The sequence below is a fragment of the Sceloporus occidentalis genome, unplaced genomic scaffold (genome assembly GCF_023333645.1).
Source record: "Sceloporus occidentalis isolate IW3139 unplaced genomic scaffold, rSceOcc1.0.p SCAF_3, whole genome shotgun sequence".
NCBI lineage: Eukaryota > Metazoa > Chordata > Lepidosauria > Squamata > Phrynosomatidae > Sceloporus > Sceloporus occidentalis.
Genome location: NW_028316983.1, coordinates 167035004 through 167057890, shown reverse-complemented (window position 1 = coordinate 167057890; position 22887 = coordinate 167035004). Strand labels below are relative to the sequence as shown.

Sequence of the window (22887 nt, the reverse complement as noted above, 5' to 3'; positions counted from 1 at the left end):
ATACAAATAAAAACAATTAAAAACCTGCGGACGGTGTACAATTTAAGAGGAAACAGGGGACATATCTTAAAATAATTCTAGCATAAACAAAAAATATAGATACATTAAAAACCATCAAATCAGATTGTGAACTGGAACGCTTCCCTGAACAAAAACGTCTTTAATTAAGCCTTGAAATTGGCTAACAGCACAGTAGTTTCTTTATGTTGTGCATAGCATACACTCATCCCTTCTCATTCACTGCTTATATGAAAAAAGCATACAAAAAGTAAGGAGAGTGTACCTTCTCAGAGCAACCATCTTCAGAAAGAGAGTACACATTTTAATTCAGAACTCACTGTCCAGAGACAGGCTGAGTTAGTATAGTTCTTTGGATTCAGTTGAATTTAACTTTCTAGCTTCATAAAGAGAGCCACAGAGATTGAAAACTGGTGTCTTAAGTCCAAAACACACTGCAGAAATAACCCAGTTTGAGACCACTTTAACTGCCCTGGCTCCATGCTAGGGAATTCTGGGAACTGCAGTTTGGTGAGACATTTAGCTTTCTCTGTCAGACAACTCTGGTGCCACAATAAACTACAGTTCCCGGGTTATCCTAGCACTGAGCCAGGACAGATAAAGTGGTCTCAAACTGGATTATTTCTGAAGTGTGTTTTGGACGCTAGAGAGGAAAATACGTATCATTCAACGACATATTAGGCCCTCTTCATGCTTTGTTCATATAAAGAGATTTCCAAGAGCTGGAGAACTCTATTTTATTTTATTGATTTAGTAAATCAAAGAATACCAAGGTGGTATTACAGTATTTGGCTTTCCCAGCCCTATACCCACATTTACAAATTAAGAGAGGATATTGGCACTCTTAAGGGGAAACTTAGGTATGTATAGGCTTGCCATATCCCGCCTGGGGGCGGGACTTTCCCGGTTTGGGGCAGGGCCGCACGGTCACGGCCCGGTTTGGCCCCGTTCCCAGGATTGCCCCTGCTCCCGGGCGAGATATAGCAAGCTGAGGGAGGCTTTCCCTTGCCGCTTGAGCCCAGGCTTGCAAGGAAAGCCTCCCTGAAGGGGAGGAGTCCCTCTCCGCTTGGGCTCCGCCCCCGCCGAGGTCGGGGCCCAGGCCTGCAGGGAAAGCCTCCCTGAAGGGGAGGAATCCCTCTCTGCTTGGGCTCCGCCCCCACCGAGGGCGGGGCCCAGGCCTGCAGGGAAAGCCTCCCTGAAGGGGAGGAATCCCTCTCTGCTTGGGCTCCGCCCCCGCCGAGGGCGGGGCCCAGGCCCAGAGGGAAAGCCTCGAAGGCTCCTATTCAAATGTAGGACACCAAAAAAAATGTGTCCTACATTTGAACATTTTGTCCTACATTTGTCCCGGTTTGGAGGTCCTGATGAATGGCAACCCTAGGTATGTAGCTTTCCCTGTGCAGACATCTTTTCTCACAGTGATAGTCTGGGCAAGCCAACAGCACGAAGGTTGCACAAGGAGACCCTTCACTTGATTAACATTTTAGACCCCTTTGATTCCAGGAAAGCACAGAAGATAATATAGCATAGCATTAATAGCATTTACATTTCTATACCACTAATCAGTGAACTCTGGACTCTCTTAAGCAGTTTACAGTCTGTAAACCAATTCCCTCCAACAAGCTGGGTATTTACTTTATTGAGCTACAAAAGGATGGAAGGCTTGAGTCAGTCTTGGAGCCCTGGGATCAAACTCACAACTTTGTGGCTGCAGTACCAGCATTTAACCACTGCTGTCCTTTCCAGTATTCTTTAACATTTGTACTGCTGCCTAAAGCTGCTATGATGTGCAGTCCAATAACTTTTGGAGAACTGCATGATTCGTATCCCTCCTCCAAGCTATGTAGTAATCTCCATGCATTGTCCAGTATGCCTATAAATGCCAGTTGCAAGGGAATATGAGCAAGATGAGTATAATGTTGTTCTTATGTTTGCCTGCAGGTTTCTCAGACACATCTAATTGGCCACTACAAGAATAGAAATGCTATGCTAAATAGGTCTTTGGTCTGGCCCAGCATTTCTATCATCTACTGTTGTTGTTAATACAATTTTCTTTATGTGGCATGCATATCCCTAGTTCAATTCTGAAACAGAATTAGAGCACTATTATAAACAGCAAGCCTAAGGACCATCATAGACTTGATCAAGCCCTGCCCTTGGGATCAGAAGAAGATGCTGACTGGACCCATGTTGTCTAGTACCTTCAACATTTTAGCCCTCCAGCTGTCCAAATGTGCCAGGGATAGCTACAATAAGTCCTCTGTCCTCCCACTTTTTGGTTGCTTTTAAAATGTTCCAGTTTCTCTCCTCCTCCTCCCACTTTCCCCCTTTGTCCTTAGCTTCTTTTAATTGCTGCAAACTGAGTTCAAAGTACAAAAGTAGTTTGTGCTCAATTAATTCAGTGCAGGGAGGAAAGGAGATGGCAGAATTTTGCCCTTTTTAGGAAACTGCTGACATCTCTCCTAGCTTGTCTGTTCTTCCCCATTAATATCTTTTGCCATCTTGACCATACTCTGATGTTGTTTGGCTACCTGCATCCCAGTTTTCATCGGTGAAATGTTGGCTTGTATGCCCATACAAGTAAACTGGAATGTAGCAAATCAAATTTCCAAAGGGGCTCTTAAGGCTCTCTTTTTCCAGCCTTGTATCTTACTAGCGAGAGCCAGTAGGATGTAGTGGTTTGAACATTGGACTAAAACTCTGGGGATCAGGGTTTGATTCTCCGCTCAGCCATGGAAGTCCACTGGGTGACCTTGGGTGAGTCACACACTCTCACCATCAGAAAACCCCATGATAGGTTCACCTTAGGGTCACTGTAAGTCAGAAATGACTTGAAGACACACAACAACACCAACTATGATATTAGTACACTGAACTGCTGGGCAGTCATAAAAGCAAAAAGCAAAATGCATGCAAACATAAGAAATAAATACAGAAGCCATATGTTTTCTCCCAACTATATTTTGATTCAAAGTCCATAGACAACATTAAGTGCGAGATTAGTTTGGTTGCCTAAAAGTTTCCTCAACAAAATGGATAGGGTTTACTATGTACAGTATGTTATAGCTTTTGGGAATAACACATGCTATACAGTTGAATATTTTGCAAGTGACACAAAGCTTAATATCTACATATTTTCTGTAGACTGCCTTGTAGTCCATGCTAAGGAGGTGCATTTTACTCTGTAAAAGATAATGCTAAAATAAATCTGGTAAACTTAAAGATGCTTGCCACAAGTCTTTTTTGTTATGCTGGAACAGGCTATCACAGGAAGCAATTTAAATCCAATAAAAGAGAAAATCAATAAATCTAGACAACAGTAGCCAATAAAAACAATAAAGATAATAGAGCAGTAATATTTCAAAGCAGCACACATATCAAAATTACTGTTAATTAAAAGCCTAGGAATGAGTTTTGACATGGTGTTTAAAACTTTACAAGGAAAGAGAGAGCCAAACATTTATGTCATAAATGTTATGGGGAGTTTGTTTCACACCTAGACACCATTGCAAAAAAAGGCCCTTCTTCTCCCCTGCCATCCACTGAATCAGACAAGCCCATATAGATCATAATATTAAGCAATACCTCCCCAATCATGATAATTAAAGAATGTTCAAAATTTATATAGAAAGTAAAAACAAAATTTATATAAGTGCTATACAGTTTGTTAAATGCATATGCAAATGTTGATTCAGAACAAGGACAACCAACATACTGATTCATAGGAGACGCAAATGTGATTACTGAATATGAATAAATCTCCTGAGCAAAACATATGAGTATACAGGGGATGACATATTATAATCAGATTTAATATACTGTGGCCTGTTACAGACTGCCAAAATAAAGCTGCATCGGGTCTCTTTGGAGGTATGCTATTTAAATGATGCATGGGCCCTAAGAGTCCGGAGGTCGCACCAAAGCCACACTCCATTCCTAAGCACCGGAGTGCAGCTTTTGGTGCAGCTTCCAGATTCTTAGGATGCATGCATCATTTAAATACCATACCTCCAAAGAGACCCAAAGCAGCTTTATTTTGGTAGTGTGTAACAGGCCTGTATGACTATTAAACCTACTGGTACCCTAAACTCATCTGCTCTTACTCATTTCTTCTAAGAAATCCTTCCCTTCAGTCTTAGATGATGTTGATGCTGTGTAGTAAAGGAAAGGACATTGGGTGGAAATTTGTAGTGCTGGTTTTATAGGAACTTTTACACTGCAGTGTATCAAGAGAAACCTAGAAGAATTTTTCCTATAGTTGCTTGGATACTAATTTATAGTAAGAACAGCCATGATCCTCAGTTAAATAGGTGAATTCAAGAGAATTCCTAAGCACCCTCTTTAGAAGAAATATAATCCCAGAGTGCAATCCTGTGTGTGTCTGCTTGGAGACAAGTCTTTTTGAGTACAAATGTGGATTGCAGGCTTTATTCTGGATGTGTCAAATGTATTATCTTTTCTGCATAACAGATTTGACACAGCCAAAATCATCTCAACGGAATTTTCATTTTCCAATAAATACCAAGATGCTGTTTGTCTCTGCAGCAAGACTTACATACTTGCACCGTAGACTTTAAAGTGTCTTAGTGGTTATTCCCAAGAGTTTTCAAGATAAACATTTTCTCAAGAGAAGAAATCTTGACAATTAAGTCAAGACAGTGGAACTGCTCAAACATACTTCAAGATGATGACTAACTGAACCTGTTTCAATCAGCCATTATTTCTGAAGTGGCTTTGAGCAACTCTGCTGCCTTGATTTAAATGTCAAGACAACTTTCCCTTGAAAAAGAGGTGATTTCAAAAGGCATCAGGGGGAAAAAAAGGAAACTGGTATTTAACTGCTAAAAAGGAAATCTTCTTCCTGCATTCTTCCTTGATGTTTTGAATTTATAGTTAACTTCTCTTCACCAGGAATCCCGGGAACTGAGATCCTGTGATGAGACTAAGGTGCACTATGAGAGCATTTGGAATACCCTCACCAATCTCCCAGCTGTGAAGTGTGTTTAAAAAAGCACTAAATAGCACCAAGATGAAATGCTCTATGCTCTAATTATACATGCATACCCTCCAATCTTCCAACATTTCACAGATGAAAACTGGGACATGTGTACCCAAGCAACATCAGAGTATGTTCACGATAGCAAAGCTATTAATAAGGGAGGATACATATGCTAAGAGAGCCTGCAGCAGTTTGCTTTTGCTTAAGTCTGCTGGGAAGGACAGGATGTTACTACTTCCCCTCTCCCCTTCCTGACTGAACCAAGTGCAAACTACTTTTTCTTTTTGAACCCAGTTTTCAGCAACTGAAGTGAGCTGAAAACAAAGGGGGAATATGAGAAGAGGAAAGAGAAGCTGGGACATTTTAAAAGTGGGTTGACAGAGGATTAATCGGGACCGTCCCTGCCAAACTAAGACAGTTGAAGATAGGGATGCCATATCCCGGTGGCCCCTGGGACAAACCCGCTTTTGGGGCCCCCCTGCCTGCCCCGGTCCGGTTCCCCCCCAACCCCAGCATTTGTCCCGGCTCCGGGCCCCCGCTCATGTGGCCATTGCTGTGGCCGCTAATGCGGCTGGCCACCAACCCACCTCCTCCTCCTCCTCTTCTTGGGCAGCGCCGCCCTCCTGCTCCTGGGCAGCACTGCCTTCCTCCTCCTCACCAGCGCCGCCGCCACGCCACCGGCGGTGGGGCTTTCCTGCCCGCGCGCGGGGCTATGACAGAGGAGCTCGTCCCCTTGGGCCAGCCGGCCATTGGCCAGCTGGCCCAAGGGGACGGGCTCCTCTTCCCCTGTGCACGCTGCCCACTTGTGCATCCTTGCGCGGGGCTTCCCAAGGAGTCCTTGCGCCGAGGAGGAGGGAGAGGATGAAGAGGAGGAGATGGGGAGGATGAAGAGGAGGAGGTGGGGAGGATGAAGAGGAGGAGGGGAGGATTGCTTTTTTATTTTATTTCATTGATTTTTATTATTGCTTGTTTTTTTATTTTATTACATTATTTTTTATTATTAAATATATGCAAGTACATTTTCTGTGTATTTATGGTGCTTTGAATGCTAACAAGTCTGCCTTTCTTGGACAATTATAGTGATGATGAGGATGATGGTGATATTGATATCAACAAGCCTCTGAGGCACGGCCAATGTAACTTGCTGTGATTTTTACAAACTCATGCGCAGTGAAGAAAAACCACAGTCCCTTGCCCAAGTACACACTTCTGAGAAGTACAGTTGAACCCGAGGGCAAGTACATTTCTGCCATCTGTCTAGGAATAATGCCAAAATGTCCTCCATTTTGATCATGTCTAAAAAACATGCATTTATATTAACATTTTTTAAAAATCCGCAAATTTTTTGCGTGTCCTCCATTTTTTAAAAAATGTGTCCTACATTTGAAAATGTTGCCCTACATTTGTCCCAGTTTGGAAGTCCTGACTTATGGCAACCCTAGTTGAAGAGTATGTGCATGTACAATACATTTATGGTAACCTGCCTCTATCATTCCATTTGCAGACATTCTATGCTAGTTCCCATGTGGCATGACTGCATGGGAGCTGAGCTCCAAAAGCAAATGCCTCCATGAAATCTTCAGTTACTGAGCTCAAGTACATGCTACAGTACACAGAACTGTTGCATAAGTCCTCATTGTATTCTGGAGTACACAGAAGTCTCCTTAACATATGAACTTCTTGTGGTGTGCAAAGGAATTGTGTGGAACTAGTGCTCCTCCTCTCTTACACTGGACCAAAAGACATTGAACCTTTGCATCTTATGTGCCATGGGCTGGTTGGAGGCTCCAAACAGCAAAGAATAACAAATAAACATGGATAGAAAACAAAGTGTTGAAGACAACTAAGTGTCTAGGGTTTACTAAGAAGCATCCTGTGTAGCAATTTGAAATATGTGAGAACTAAGCATCCTTTGAAGTCATTTGAAATATATGAAAACTTTGCAGCCTACACTTCTGGCCTAAACTCCTATCCTGAGACAGCCCAACTCTCTCATAAAATTTCCAGCATTTCCACTTAGGGCTTGGCATGAAGTAGCATGAGAGCAACGTCCCTTGTGGTTCCTTGGCATTCTGGTTCCATTCCTCATTGCCAGAAAAACCAAGTGAGGAAACTTTTTTCCCCTCCAGCCTTTAAAATTTCTAGGCATATGTTTACTAGGACATTAATTTTGACTTCTCTGACAAGATTTCTAATGGGAGTAACAAATATTTGCCAAATAAGATGGAGAAATGCACATCAGTCCTTCAAATTAAACAGCTGAGTTTCCATAGCAGTATACACCACTGTTCAGTTAAATGAACATTTTACTGCACCCTTGAGTCTTTCTGCGAAATTCAGTCAGTGCCATAATACTGTTCCCCTACACTGTCAAACACATTTAAGAATCTGGTTTAGCACAATGTGTCTTTTTAATTAAATGTAAAACAACCAATTGTTCCCAATTCTATATTAGCTTGTTGTTGTGTGCCTTCAGGTTGTTTCCAACTTATGGTGACCCCAGGGCAAACCTATCATGGGAAACCTATCTGGGAAAAGAAACCACCACTGCCATACTTGTGCTTGGTACCAACTTTGGTTGGTATGCCAACTGCGTCCCTACCTAGACCAAAAGGACCTTGAGGCGGCGGTACATGCTCTGGTAACCTCTCGTCTTGATTTCTGCAATGCGCTCTACATCGGGCTACCCTTGTACCAAGTTTGGAAGCTTCAACTAGTGCAAAACATGGCAGCCAGATTGGTAATAAGACGGATCTCTTCCGGGAGGTTGTTCCATAGTTTAGGAGCCACTGAGGTAAAGGTTCTTTGGGAAGTTGAGACCATTCTGGTTGGATGTGCTTTCAGCAGATTTTTCCTGGAGGTTCTGAGAGTGTGGGGCGGATTATACAGGGAGAGGCATTCTTTTAAGTAACTTGGGCCTGAGCCATGTAGGGCTTTGTAGGTGATAACCAACACCTTGTGTTGCGCCCAGAAGCTAATAGGTAGCCAATGAAGATCTTTCAAAATAGGTGTTATATGAACAAATTTCGAAGAACCAGTGACTAATCTGGCTGCCGCATTTTGTACTAATTGAAGCTTCCGAACTTGGTACAAGGGTAGCCCCATGTAGAGTGCATTACTGAAATCAAGGTGAGAGATTACTAGTGCAAGTACCACTGCTTCAAGGTCCTTCTGGGGCTGCTGCTGCTGCACCACTGCTTGCCCAGTGCTGGCCAGTGTGGCAGCAGTTCCACAAGCCCTGCCAGCTCTGGAGAAGTGGAGGCAGCAGAGCAGCAGCGCCGCAAGCCCCGCCAGTTTTAGAGAAGCGGCGGCAGCGGGAAGGAAAGAGAGAAAGTAAGCAGGAAGGGGGAGAGGGAGAAGGAAAGAAGGGAGGGAGGGAGGAGAGGAGAGGGGAGGAAGGAAGAGAGAGCTGCTGCAGGGAGGAGGAAGAGGGTGAGAGATAATTTAAAAAAACAAATAGAAATAATTAAAAATCGATCTATTGCTAAAGCAAGCAATTGCTTTAGCAATAGATTGATTTTTCGATTATTTATATCCCCCCTCCCCCCAAAAAAAGAAAAAAGAATCAATTCTGATCTGGTGTTCCCACTTATTGGGATTATCGATTCTTCCCTCAAAAAATAAAAATAAAAAACACTTCCAAAGCAGCTTCAGGAAACCCCAGGTTATTTGGGTTTGCCCCACTTCTTTCCTCCTGGAATCAATCCAATGAGGATCAGAAGCAATTTCAAATGGGAATGAAGGTTGTTTGCCCCGAATCCCACTTTGCAACAAACTGCAGTGGGAATCACCCCTCAGAGTTCTCATCCAACAGAAGAGAAGACCTTCCATCTACATGAAGAGCAGTTTGAAAAGAGAAGTTGAGGCCATAAAGAGGGGGAGGGAGCCCTGAAATAAAGAGAAAGATTTTTTTAAAAAAAATATCTAGCAGTGAAAGAAAAAGAAAGGAAGAAAGGAAGATAAGGGATAGAAATAGAAAAACAAAGACAAGGAGGAAAGTCAAAAGGAAGCTACTCAACACAGAACACTGCAATAGAAATCATTCTGTCAGCGGACAGAGATAAACTGGGGAGACAGTAGCTTTGTGGGCTAGGACAAATCCAGTAGATAGGGAGGGGGAGAAGTTTCTGCCAGGCTACTCAGCTCTGGACCATTCCAACTGGATCTTGCGCAGGTGCAAAAAGGAACATTTTTATGAGGCACAGAGACCAAAAAAGAAAAGAAGCAGTGCTTACAATTCTCATCAGGTTTACAATTCCCATCAACCCTACCCAGTTGGGTCAGTGGTCAAGGACTGTGGGAGCTGTAGGCCAAAACATCAGTGGGTAGAGTCAAAATGTCTCTACTCACAGTTTGAACATGGAAATTATCTCACCCAAATGAAGCTGGGGTGGGGAAAATCTGTGGGTTGTTAAGCTGAAAGGTGGATGTGGGGCTGAAAACTGAAACATGTTAGGCACTTAATAAAAACCAAAATGAACAGAACGAGAAAGTACTGTATGTCAGAGTTAAGGCAGGATAGAGCAAGCTCATTCTACTCAACTCCTTTTCTGCAGCAGCAAAACTACAGCTGGTCATCCAACTCTCCAAGGGAGGGGGAACCATACCACACCCAAGTGATCCTTTGTAGGAGGACCTCCTACAGCTACAAATAAAATCTGTAGATCAGTCCCTGGCTTTTCATCACAAAGAAATTCCAGCATTAGTGTGCTACATCTGTGATCTTCATACTTGCTATATAAAGTTTGTTTCCCTGCTGTGCACATGTGCTTTTCATTTTATACCATTTCCCAAAGTCAGCTGTCTTTCCCTGCACCCCTGTTGTGCACAGCCAGTACCCATGACCATGTGGCTTTTCTTAAGGAATTGTTTCAACTTAGGCCTTGAACACAAATTCCAGTCTCCTTTGCTCTCTATGGATTTGCATAACCATCTCCACCCCATCAGGTGAACACAGGGCTAGCCCCACAGGGCGGGCACCTGATTTGGGATGTGTAATGGAAGGGCAGGAAATTAATAATACTTTATTACTACTCTGTAAAGTCAAAGGCTTTCATTGCCAGCATCCATAGGTTTTTGTGGGATTTTCATGTGATATGGCCATGTTCTGGAAGAGTTTATTCCTGGCGTTTTGTTGGCATGGAACATAATGCTGGCATGGAAGCGAGTGGGGTATCTATACTATATATATGCCATTCAACAACAGATCAACACACAGATTAACATGTAAATCACTTCCTCTCAACCAAGGGTAACACAGTATATATACCCCATTCATGTCTATGCCAGCATTCTCTGAAGACGCCAACCATAGATGCTGGCAAAACATCAGGAATAAACTCTTCCAGAACATGGCCACATAGCCTGAAAAAAACACAAAAAACTATTATTTCTCTATTGTTACTGTCATGGATGGTGACTAAGCTTGGAAAGCCTCCATTCCTTGCCCTGCAACTCCCAGAACACTTCAGCCACTATACTTGCTGGGGGATTCTGGCAATTGTAGTCCAAAAAATAACTTTTCAAGGCTCTGGATAGAGAGAACAGCTTTTTTAAAAAAATCTGCCTCAGATGCAAAATATTCAAAGTAGTGGTCTATGGACATCTGCCGGTCTATGAACCAATGGCCCATGGCAAGTTTTCAGAAAAGAAACCAACCGTTGTTGTCAATGGGCACAATAATAATAATAATAATAATAATTACAACCCAATATATATATACAATAAAAGTACAACAGTAAGATATATAGCATTTAACAATTAAAATAATTAAAACAATATAATCAAAGTGACAGTGGGATAGAGTGTTTTAATCCTAAACAGAGGAATGGGACAGTATTTCTTACAGAAGACTGAGTAGGTAGGCTCGCCGGAAGAGATCCATCTTAACTGCCCTCTTAAAAGCCTCCAAGGAGGCAATAAGACGTATCTCTTCTGGGAGGCTGTTCCACAATTTAGGAGCCACTGCTGTAAAAGCTCTTTGAGAAGTTCAATTTAGTCTAGTTGAGTGTAATTCCAGCAGATTTCCCCCTGATATTCTGCGAGTGCAGGGCAGATTATCTAGGGAGAGGCGTTCCCATAAGTAACTCAGGCCCAAGCCATGTAGGGCTTTATAGGTAATAACCAAAACCTTGTATTGCGCCCAGAAGCTAATCAGTAGCCAATGAAGGTCTTTCAGGACTGGTGTTATATGGTCAAACCTTGAAGAACTGGTGACTAGTCTAGCTGCCATATTTTGGACTAATTGAAGCTTCCAAACATGATACAAGGGTGGCCCCATGTAGAGCAAATTACAGAAATCAAGACGAGAGATTACCAGAGAATGTACCACTATTTCAAGGTCCTTTCAGTCCAGGTAGGGGCGCAGTTGGCGTATCAACCAAAGTTGGTACCAAGCACTCCTGGCTGTCACATCCACTTCAGATGATAATTGTAGCAACGAGTCCTGGAGTACTCCCAAACTGTGTACTTTGTCCTTTAGGGCAAGTGTGACCCCGTCCAGGACAGGTTGACAAATTTCCTTCCCCAGACCTAGGGTACCTATCACTAGTACCTCCATTTTCTCTGGATTCAATTTGAATTTTTGTTCCTCATCCAGCCCATTACCGACTCCAGGCAAGCATTCAGAGGAGAGACGTCAAATATAATGCCAGTCCCTGGCACAAAAAAATGAGTGCAGTGTACTGGTCTGAGTGCTGGACTAGGCCTTCAGGAGACCAGGGTTCAAATCCCCACTCAGCCATAGAAACCCATGGGCAATCCACCCTCTCTCAGACTCAGAGGAAAACAGTGACAATCTTCCTCTATACAACTCTTGCTAAGAAAACTCCATGATAGGGTCACCATAATTCATAAAACTTGAAGGTACACAACAACAATAGGCCTGGCACACTGAAGGAGGGGGTTGCCAATCTTCCACATCAAATAGCTTAAGAAGCACAGGTATAGGGTGCCATTTACCCTGATTTGAGCTGGCAAGAGTGACATTTATTGTTTTACCTGTGGTAGCAAAATGCCTTGGGATGGCTCCACCTTCAACTCTTTAGTTGGAAGACTGGGCACAAGAAGGCCCAACTACCTTGGACTGGGCTTGCATGTGAACCATTCACTGTCAACAGTAGCTGTTTGTTTGCAACCAACTAAAGCCTTCAGAAATATAGGCTGGGGTAGCAGGCTTCTTTTGCTTGTGGTAAACAGTTTATGTGTAATAAATGAGGTGAAGGGACATCAGATTCCTGCAAGAAAATAATGCTAAAAGAGAGGGGGGAGCTGAATGTTTCTACCAGAGGGAGACCCATTTACCCATTCCTGTTTTAGCACAGTCCCACCTCCCTCCAGCCCCAGCAACCAATTGAAAGTCACCGAAAACTTCGTGGGCACTCAAGCAAAAAGGAAGGGATGCAGAACATGGTAGCCTGCTGCTATGCTGCACCACCCTGCAGTCCTGCCAAAGGAGCCATACAATTAACTCTGCAACTTTAATTTGCACCAGAACCTGTGTCAATGACCACCTACACAGTGTGAATCTGAACCAGGAGTGTGCAGTGTGTGCTGGAATACATGTAGCCAGTACTGAGCCCTCTGTCATGTCAGTCTTTTACTTCCAATTGTCTCCCAAACCTCTGTCTGGTCAGCAGGGTCAGTTCACACATGCACGTATGCTGCTGGTTGTCTGATCAGCTGATGACTCAACACATTATTATTTAAAATGTATGAGTCTACAGGAAACTGGTACTCAAGAAGACTTACAATTTGATGATTACTCATGGATGAGTGCATGAAGCTGCCTGCACGGAAAAGCATTGTGTTTGAAGTGATTGCTCTATAGGGGTTGGTTTGTCCAGACAAGCCACCATTTGATGCTGCTATTCATTGAGAGAGAGAGATTCATTATTCAGCCCCTAGATGAGGCATGCACAACCTTTGCAGCCCTAAGAACAGCATGAGGTTTCCACTTGGAGCAGTCACACTTGTGCGTGTCTGCACGCATAAATCCACATGCACATGTTGAGGTGGGAGGTAAGCTCAGATTCACTGTGCTGGGGAGAAGCTTTAATATCCCCTCTCATCTGAACAATTTTCTCATGAGCGCTGAGTTGGGGGAGGCTGCTTTGGCATCATGGAGAGAAGGAAAAGGCCTCCTCCCCTCATCACAACTGAACCTCTGCTTCCTTGCCAGCATTGGTAGTACAGAAGGAGCAGATTTACTCTAGTCAATGAGGTGGAGAAATTCAGCAGCAGCTGAGAAAAAGGCTGCACATGAAGCCATGGGTCATGGTTGTGCACCCATGCTCCATATCATCCAGCATTTCACAGATGAAAGCCGGTTCATGTGTGGCCAAGCAGCAACAAGAGTGTGGTCACTAGGGCAAAAATTATTAATGAGAAATAACACAAAAGCTAGGCAATGCTGCAGCAGTTTGCTTTTGCCTGAGTCTACAGGGAAGGGCAAGATTCTGCCCCCCTCCTGTCCTCTCTTTCCTGCTGAGTTAACTGAGTACAAACAACTTTTGCATTTTGAACTCAGTTTGCAGAAGTTGAAGTAAGCTGAGGACAAGGGGGCAAATGGGAGGAGAGAGAAACTGGGACATATTAAAAGCAGCTGAAAAGGTAGGATGCCAGATGATTAACGGGGACTATCCATGACAAATTGAGACAGTTAGAGGGTATACTCTAGCTCTACCAAATGCTCTCGACCAACCCAGCTTCTGTGAGTGAGTTTGATCCTGAGACTACTACTTATGTAATTCCATTTTATAGATTTTAAGTCTGAGAACTATTGTGTTAACTTTCTTGTAAGCCTCTCTGAAAGACTTTTAGATAAAGTGGGGGGGGGGGGGGGTTGGTGGTGGTGATAAATTATTTAAATAATCAATAAATAGTTCAATGGTCTCAGTGTTGTTTCCTTCATTAGTCAACAGTTGTGGTCCTGGTATCTTATGAAGTGAATTGCAGACTGTGAAACTCATGTCAAATAAAATATATCCATCTTTAAGGTGCCAGAAGATGCTTTCTTGGTTTGCTGCAACACAGCCATAGCCTCCTGGAAATTGGGTAAGACAGTGCAGAATTTACTTCTTTTTTCATTTGCACTGGGTGAGCAATGGCTTCACAAAAAGCACTGATTTTAAAAATGAAATTACTTGACACATCACACTACCAACTTCCCAGGAGGAGAAACATACAAAATTTTAGCTACTCTATTCTTACTTAGCATGCATTGGAACCCCTCTCAGAGCTATCTGAAAATAGGATAAGACAAAATGCTCCTGTCCAAACCAGTAAGGAGTTTAAATCATATCCTTGTTATTTCTCATTAGATGACAACTAAAAAAAAAACACACCCCAAGTAATAATTGTTCATGACAGAAATATGCCTCCCTAAATAAAGGACATCACAAGCAACCACAGACTTATTAATACTGTCAGCTCCATTTCCCACAGTCAATTCAGAGAAAGTTCCACAGATTCAGCTCATGAAACTCAACATGGAATAAGAAGATATTGATGCCACATTCCAACCATTCCCACTTGTAAATCTAGAAGTCATGTCCAGCTTTCCAAACAATCCAATTTCAATGCTCTTTCCAAAAATGATGCTGCACTGTTTCATAATAAGAGTACATAATAAGTGTCCTTTTGACCTTTGTTCCAAGTAGTATTTCAAATAAAAATTAAAAAATGAATCAAGACAACATGCAATTTAACCATACATACATACATACACACACACATCCAAGGTGGATGTAGCTCACTGGGGAGTTGATAAACTTCCTGTTTTTGTTGCCTGTCTGCTTTTAACACTAAAAAGCAGGGGTGAATATGTCTAGTCGGACACAATGCTTGGCTTGTGGCCCTCAATTTGCCTGGGTTTGACTTCTCTCTTTGGCTCTATCCTTTAGCAGTTCTGGTTGGAAGGAAGGAAGAAAGACATAAAGAAGCCATCACCATTCAGTTGCTCACAGTTGGAGATTAAAGATGGCATGAAAAGCAAAGGTGACAACCACATGGCTTATTCAAGTGGAGACAGGTGATATTCCTGATAAGAAATATATACTCAGGGCAAGAGGCTACTGTCAGAACAGAACATGGAGAAGCAGAATGGCTCCCAATTGGCAAAGGGGTCAAACAAGGCTATATCTTGTCACCCTGTCTCCTCAACTTGTATGCAGAACGTATTACACAAAAATCAGGAATGGACACTGAAGAAGGAGAAATGAAAATAGGAGGAAGAAATATCAACCATCTAAGGTATGCAGATGACACCATAATACTGGCAGAAAACATCACAGACCTAGAGCAAGTACAGTCCGCCCTCCGTATACGCGGATTTGCCATACATGGACCTAAGCATACAAGCCCACGCAGGGGATGGCATTGGCAGAGGAGGAGGAGGGAGAACAAGAACAAGGAAGGAGAGGAGAGGAGAGGAGAGGAGGAGGCCAAGCAGTGGCAGCGCGATGGAGTGGGGAAGAGCTGGGAAGCAGGAGGAATGCAGAGATGGCGGGGTGGGCTGGGAGAGATCCCTGGGAGCCATGGGGCAGCAGGCGCGGAGGGCTTTGGAAGGCCAGCAGAAGCGGAGGAACCAGGAATGCAGGCAGCTCCTGCAGGATCTAGGCACCTGCCCCCACTTGCCATCACCCGGTTCCTGCTCTGGAGAGAGGGAGGGCCTCTCAGTCAGCAACGCTCCATGGCTGCTCCCGCCGCTGCTGCTGTCCACCATCCTCCTCTTCCTCCTCCTCAGCCCTGCAGCACATGGCCACCTGGCAGAGACCAGGAGGCGGCGGAGGGACAGAGGGAGGCAGGAAAGGAGGCTGCGACCTCCGCCTGGATCGGGCCCGAGCGTCCACCACCCTCCGCTCTGCTCTGCCCGGCCCATGGCCTTTCCGGAGAGAGGGAAAGCCAGCTGGCTAAGTGGCCAAGGACCCCTTTCTGGCCTGCCTTGCCCACCTGCCTGCCTGCCTTGGAGGTTGAGGGTGAGGTGAGCCTGCTGCCCTTCGGTTCCCAGGGGTCACTCCCAGCCCACCCTGCCTCCTGTGCATTCCTCCTGCTCCCTTTCCCCACTCCGTCATGCTGCCACCGCTTGGACTCCTTTTCCCCCCTCCTCTTCCTCCTCCTCTACTCTGCTCTTCCTCTTCCTTGGCTGCAGGTGCGGAGGAAGAGAGGGGAAGAGGAGAAGGATGAAGAAGAAAAAAAGGAGGTCAAGCAGCAGCAGGGCAGCGGAGGGCCCTGCCACAATGAAAGCAGCAAGGCTGACATTGTAGAGGGGGTGGGCCAAAGTACCATTGTCCTCAATGGTGGCGCTGCCACATGGTCGCGTCACCATTGAGTTCTATGGGACTTGAGCATACGTTGATTTTGTTATATGCGGGGGGGGGGGGGGCTGCGTATAACAAGGGCCAACTATACTGAGGAAATTGCAAAGGCAGGCATATTGTTGAACATAAAGAAACAAAAATAATGACTATGGAAAATTTACACAAAGTCAACCTAGACTATGAGGATGTAGAAACAGTAAAAGATTTCTCATACCTGGGATCAAACATTGTGGTCAAGAAATCATAAGAAGATTAAGAATGGGGAATGCAGCTATGAAAGAATTAGAAAAGATCCTAAAATGTAAAGATATACAAGTGAGCATGAAAGTTAGAATCATACAAGTCACTGCATTCCCTATTACCATGTATGGATGCGAATGCTGGACAGTTAAGAAAGTGGATAGGAAGAAAATCTAGTCATTTGAGATGTGGTACAGGAGAAGAGTGCTAAGGATTGCATGGACAGCCAAAAAGACAAACAAGTGGGTCCTTGAACAGATCAAGCCAGAAATCTCCCTGGGCTGGAAGCCAAGATAACTAAACTGAGGCTGTTGTACTTTGGACACATCATGAGAAGGCATGACACAATGGAAAAAACCAATACTGCTAGGAAAGGTGGAGGGAAGTAGAAAGAGAGGAAGGCATACTAGATGGGTGAACTCTATTAAGGAGGTCATGGTATGCATTTATAGGAACTAAGCAGAACAGTAGAGGACAGGGAATCTTGGAGATCTCTCACCTACAGGGTCGCCATGGGTTGAGATCGACTTAAGGGTGGTTAACAACAACAACAGATGAGAATGTATTCCAGAGGTATGTGTCCGAGGTAGAAATTGCCCTAAGTTGTGTACTCACCAGGGCTGGTAAGGCAAAAACGGCATCATACCTAGAGGCAGAGCAATCTTTAAAAAAAAAAAAAAAAAAAAAAAAAATCTCCAACAGCCAATAGCACAATTTCACTTTTTGATTTAGGCCAAGGTAGACTGGAAGAAACAATTGGGATAGATCACCATCCTTCTACCCCATAATATAAGCCTGCTACTGACAGTCTTAATGTATTGGTGGCATTACAGGGGTGGTGGAGCCTTTCTGGGCTTTAGTCTAAAGAATGTATCCCAGGTGCTCCTTTTGTGGGCATATCGTTCAGGGTATTGGATAGCTCCTCTAAAGTTAAAGCTAAAATCCAGAGCAGATTCACAGATCCACAAACTACCTCCACCCTGTTTACATTGTTGTTTCTTATTTGATGTCAACTGTTTATAGGAATACTTCCAGATCAAAAGGCAGGATAGAATTCAAACCAATAATTTGGACTCAACAAGCCTTGGTTGACATTTCAAACCTGTAACCTGTGAAAAAATAACTAAGAGAACACTGCAGACTTACTTTCACTGCTAGGTTAAAAAAAAAAGACTATTCCTGTCCATCTTTGATAGGCAGAGGAGGTTGCCAGGTCAGATGATGGGACTTCCAGGCAGGTTTGCAGCCTGGCAAATTTCATTTTAGAAATTAAGCACTGAATATATGCCAAGAGTTTCCCAGAATGTTACTACATTAACACTCAGTTCCAGGAAGGACATCGCAAAAATAGCTGATGGCTAGGACAGTTTTGAGGGTTGTTAGCCACCAGGAAAGGCCACTGGTAGGTGGTTTTACCGCAACCCATCCCTAATTACCATTCAATATTATTGCCAGCTGCTTCTGAACATGTCATGTAAGCTTTCATGTATTTTGGTGAAAGGCAGACTAGCAAGTCCTCTACAACCTCTGGAGATCTGAATTAATTGTTTCTTTTAAGCTTCTATTGCATTATTTCAGTTTTGAAAGTCACAGTAGTCTTAAATACAGTCTCCCCCCCCCCCCCAAAAAAAAAAAAAAGTACCAGATTTCACAGGGATGTGTATATTTTCCACTTGATTCAGACCTGCATCTAGTCGGAATTATTCCAAGCTTCAGACACATACAAAAGTGACTGTGGTGTCCTCCTACACTTTCCCATCTGTTTATTTTAATTACAGGACTAAGCTGCAAAGGAAGTACTCCAAAGGCTGTGTAGGTAGAAACTGCTCATTGCCTAAGCCAAATGCATCATCCTGGCACTAACCTGTTTCCCTTATAACAATGCCAACTAAGCATCAGGCTTACTGTTGATTTCTATACTTAGTATATTTACTATATTTAGTATTGAGCATGACAGGATCTTAGAGAAAGGAAACAAGAAAACAAGGACTGCTCTAAGACCTCCTAACAGGACAAAATGAGGAAGAACAACTAGAACTCAACAGGGACCAAGGTTTTCTTCCAACAGCTTCATTTGGAGTTACAAGAGGTTTTCAAAGAGCTGTGTTAGGGCCTTGTTGCGTAAGGCATGTAAATTGCACTTGCAGCAAGATTATAGTGCATCCAGTTGGTGCTTGCCACATGACGTCAGCCGTCTGTTGTCCTCCTGTAACATACAATATTAAAAGCATTTCTTTTTATTAACACTAAAAATCCATTCTTGACCTCCTTCCCCATTTCTGTTGTGTTATGTTTTTCTATGCAAAGGTTCAGTTGCACTGTTATGCTGATTTAGGGTGGTCTGTGGGCATGGTTTGGGTGGGGAGAAGGAGTGGACATTACAATCTGATTCTCTGCCCCTCCACCTCCTTTTCCAGTCCTCCAGCCCCAATTAGGAATCTCTCTGTCTCTACAACACTATTATAGCATGGTGTGCTAACATCCTTGTTCTCTCTCTTTCTCACACATTGAAATGTAAGAAGAAAAGGCTAAAGAATCTTAGAGTTTAAAAAAGATTTTTTTTCGTTAACCCTCTGCCTCTTCCTTCAGACACACTAATCGCTGCCGCATGGAATAAATCAGACAGATAGATCAGTAGCTGCTGACCTTCCTCTACCAGTAATTAGTATAGTCTGGGAATTCTGATGTATCCTGATCAGAAAGTCACCACAAGAAAGGGTTTTGTTTTTTAAAGATAAGACTTTTCTGTGGGTGGTGTGTTTGTATGTGTGTGTGCATGTGCCAAACAATAAAAAGGGGTGGGGATGGAGGCTGTCCCAAATGCTGTGTGTGATAAAAGGTTTTGCAGAAACTGACACTGTAATCCCAGAATTGTTCTGAAGGTGCTCAAGGAAAGAGAGCAATGCCAACTGCAAAAGGTTTTTCCAGATGATGGCACTGTAGTGGGAGAACAGCCTGTGCAATAAGGCTCTTAGTCTCTGGCAGTATTCAAAGGGAAAAGGGAGGGAGAGGACAAAATGTAGCAGTATCTTTAAGATTACCATGGGCCCTTGGTATCTGCTGGGGTTTGGTTCCACGACTCCCCAAAGATACAATGGCATACTAAAATGGTGTCCCTAATATAAAATGGTGATAACAAGCTTTGCTTTTTGGAATTTATATATTTTTTGAATATTTTCAAGCTGTGGATGCTTGATTCTGTGGATAAAGAGTCCGTGGATACAGAGGGCCAATTGTAACAGGTTTTAATTTTAGCATGAGTTTTCATGGATATAAATTACTTCTATAGATGCAGTACAGAAGGATATTAAAGCCCTAGGTTATAATGCATATGCATACACTTGTGGGATTAGGATAGAATTAATAGGATCCAGAAAGAAGCAAATCATGACTCTCGCCCTAATTTTTCAAAGCCTGAATAAGGTGATACAAGTCTTCCAAATATGTACAGATAGTGTAAAGTTAGTATTGATGTGGTGAAAGCAATACATCTGCTTACCAAAAGTCAATTTCCTTGGTTCCTTGTCTAAGAAGTTTCCTTTTGTTATATGTGCACCAGAGAGGACTCATGTATTAATATAAAGAGGGAGGTGTGACACTGCCCTGAGGCATGAAACTGAATCCACAATCAGTAAAATTAAACAAGATTGGTAAAATGGCCCTGAATTTAAGTACAATACAACCCCTGCATCAGCAGGCCCAATAACCTTGGTTTCACTTACCCATGGTTTCACTTTTCGGGGGGGGGGAGGTCTCTCTAGGCATCTGGAAGTCCTCCAGCACAACTTCTAATGAAGGTTGACCATAGAGTCATGCTAGAGGACCTCCAGATGCTTAGATAGAGACCACTTCTCTCTAGGGCCACAACAAAATCCCTGGATTTCCATAGCATAGAGCCATGGCAGTTAAAGCAGTGTCAAACTGGATTATTTCTGCAGTGGGGATGCAGTCTGGGACATTTCTTCCTTACAAGTGGCTCTCACCTCACCCTGCTGGCCCACCACATTGGCTGATAACCCAACCGTCACTTTTGAGCCTCCTAATTCGACAGCATAACTGAGAGAATATTTGCTCCTATGCTTTGATGCCCCCTGATTATCTCCAAAGACTCCTGGGAACACTGGAGTCACACTGATTTTCTCTGAAGTATGCTTGCTCAGTATAAGTTTAAGTTGGATCCAGTAAGCTGTTTTACAGTATTTTCTTTTATCACACATAGTCTCTCCCCTATTTCCCTTTTATAGCCCTTTTTAATCAAATTTGCCCACATGCATTATACCACAAACTTAACTTAATAGGAGATAAGACCAGAAACCTAGCTGATACCTGCTTGGTGCAGGCTGGGAATGTAGCGACTATTACCTCTCCTGCTGGATAAAAATTGTGGAAGCTTCTCTCTGATCTAGCTGAACAGAATGCAAAGGAATCTTGTAGCATCTTTGAGACTAAGCCTGTGTGAAAGAAGTTGTAGCATAAGTTTTTGCAGACTGTGAATGGTAGCAATAGGGATACATTTTCAGTGTTTTGCCCTGCAGGATTGGCACAGGAATAACATTCTCCTGCCTCACAGTGCTATTTGGTTCCCCAAACTAGGACAGAAGCCAGGTTGAAATGGGTCCAGAAAATCAGTATCACCCTGTAGGGAAAATCCATCTTAAAAATAAATAATAAAAATAGTAATAATATATTTCTTCTTTTTGACATATGGTATCAAAAGGAAATCTATCTGAGAGATTTTATCAAAGTGTGGGATGGATAAATGGGCAATAAACTATACCAAGTCTTAAAACTGGCAAGTATGTACATATATAGGTCCTCCTTATTTCTCTCCTGGGGAATTCCTTCAACAGTCCAAAATCAACTTAAGGGTAGAATGGATTATTAGTTTTGGAACCCTTCCCTGAAAGCCTTTCCTTACTGAGATCTTGTGCAAGAAAATTGGCCATTCATTTTATTGAAGCATATTCTTAGAGGTCATTTGTGAAACAAAATGGAAACTGGCATAGCAGAACTCAATTTTATGGCAATCTGAGCAACATCCAATCAAGATGGTTACAACAGCCTGATAGAACAAGCGCTGCAATCTCACATTAATGGGGTCAGATGAATAGACGAGTGCTCAGACCCCGAGGAGACAAGAGACAGAGGTCAGTGCCAAAGGCTTTGAACATGAATGCTTCTCTTCCTTCCTTCCCCTTTCACATGTGGCACCGTAACAGTAGCAGACAGATGCTACATAAAGCCAGACACACCTGATTAACCATGAATACAACAGCTGCCATTTCCCCACTGCCCCCACCATCCACAACCCGGCTGTTTCCGTTTTTGTACCCCTCCACCCCACCATTTCATTCCGCTTTCATGAGGAAATTAAACTCACCATTAAAATCCCAAAGTTAGTGGAAGGGTGTTAGCATCACAGGCCTTTGTTTCATTCCTTGTGCGCACCTAATGGGTACCTTCTGATTTGTCCTTTCATCTGAGGAAAGGATGCTGCAGACCAGTCAATACCTAACATCAAGCAGAGATAGAAAAGAAGAGCAGTGGGCAAAAGGCTGGGGAATCCATCCAGTTAGGACGAAAAAAGGGAAAATGCCCTGAACAGCACCTGATTTTTCCCCCGACCACCACCACTTTGCAGGATTCACACTTAATTTAGTTTGTATACGCTTTGGTGCAGTGGCCTCTTCATTTTAAGATATTCCATACAGCTTTAGGAGTACTGATAAGTATTAGTCTAAGCTTAGGAAAGTCACTTTTTATACTACAGGTCCCAGAACCCACCAGCTATAAATTTTAGCCCAAGAAACAACTTTCCCAGGTCTTAATACAAGGTAAACAGCAACAACAACAACAACAACAACAATAATAATACCTTGTAATCAGCTCTCTTAAGTGTACACCAAAGTGTTCTTTCCCATTGTTAATTACATGTTGCAAAGCTCTTTTATAGACAAGTACAACCAAACTTGCCAAGAAAACCCCATGATAGGTTTGCCTGGTTGTATGTGTATGTTATGTGCCTTCAAGTCATTTCAGACTTATGGCAACCCTAAGACAAACTTATCATGGGAGTTTCTTGGCAAAAGTTGTTCAGAGGAGTTTTGCCATTGCCTTCCCCTGAGGCTGAGCAGGTCAACATAAGTCAGAAATGATTTGAAGGCACACAACAACAACAACCACAACCAAAACCCACAATAATGACATCAGCTTTGACAACATAACTAGCAATAGACCCTGTCCACTAACAAATATAAAGGTCTTAGGAAAATGCTAAATGTTATTAGGGAGATTAGTTGATTCAAGAAGCCACAC

At 43.1% G+C, this 22887-nt stretch overlaps 1 long non-coding RNA gene across 1 annotated transcript in view; it reads right to left on the bottom strand.

The window, feature by feature from the left end:
• Positions 1 to 22025, bottom strand: part of LOC149317070 (uncharacterized) — a 28280-nt gene extending 6255 nt beyond the window's left edge. Inside the window, exons 1-2 of the long non-coding RNA XR_016280728.1 lie at positions 21953 to 22025; positions 20935 to 21023 (exon numbers count right to left, since the gene is read on the bottom strand). This is a non-coding gene — a long non-coding RNA (uncharacterized LOC149317070). The remainder of the gene's footprint in view (positions 1 to 20934; positions 21024 to 21952) is intronic.
• Positions 22026 to 22887: the final 862 nt, after the last annotated feature.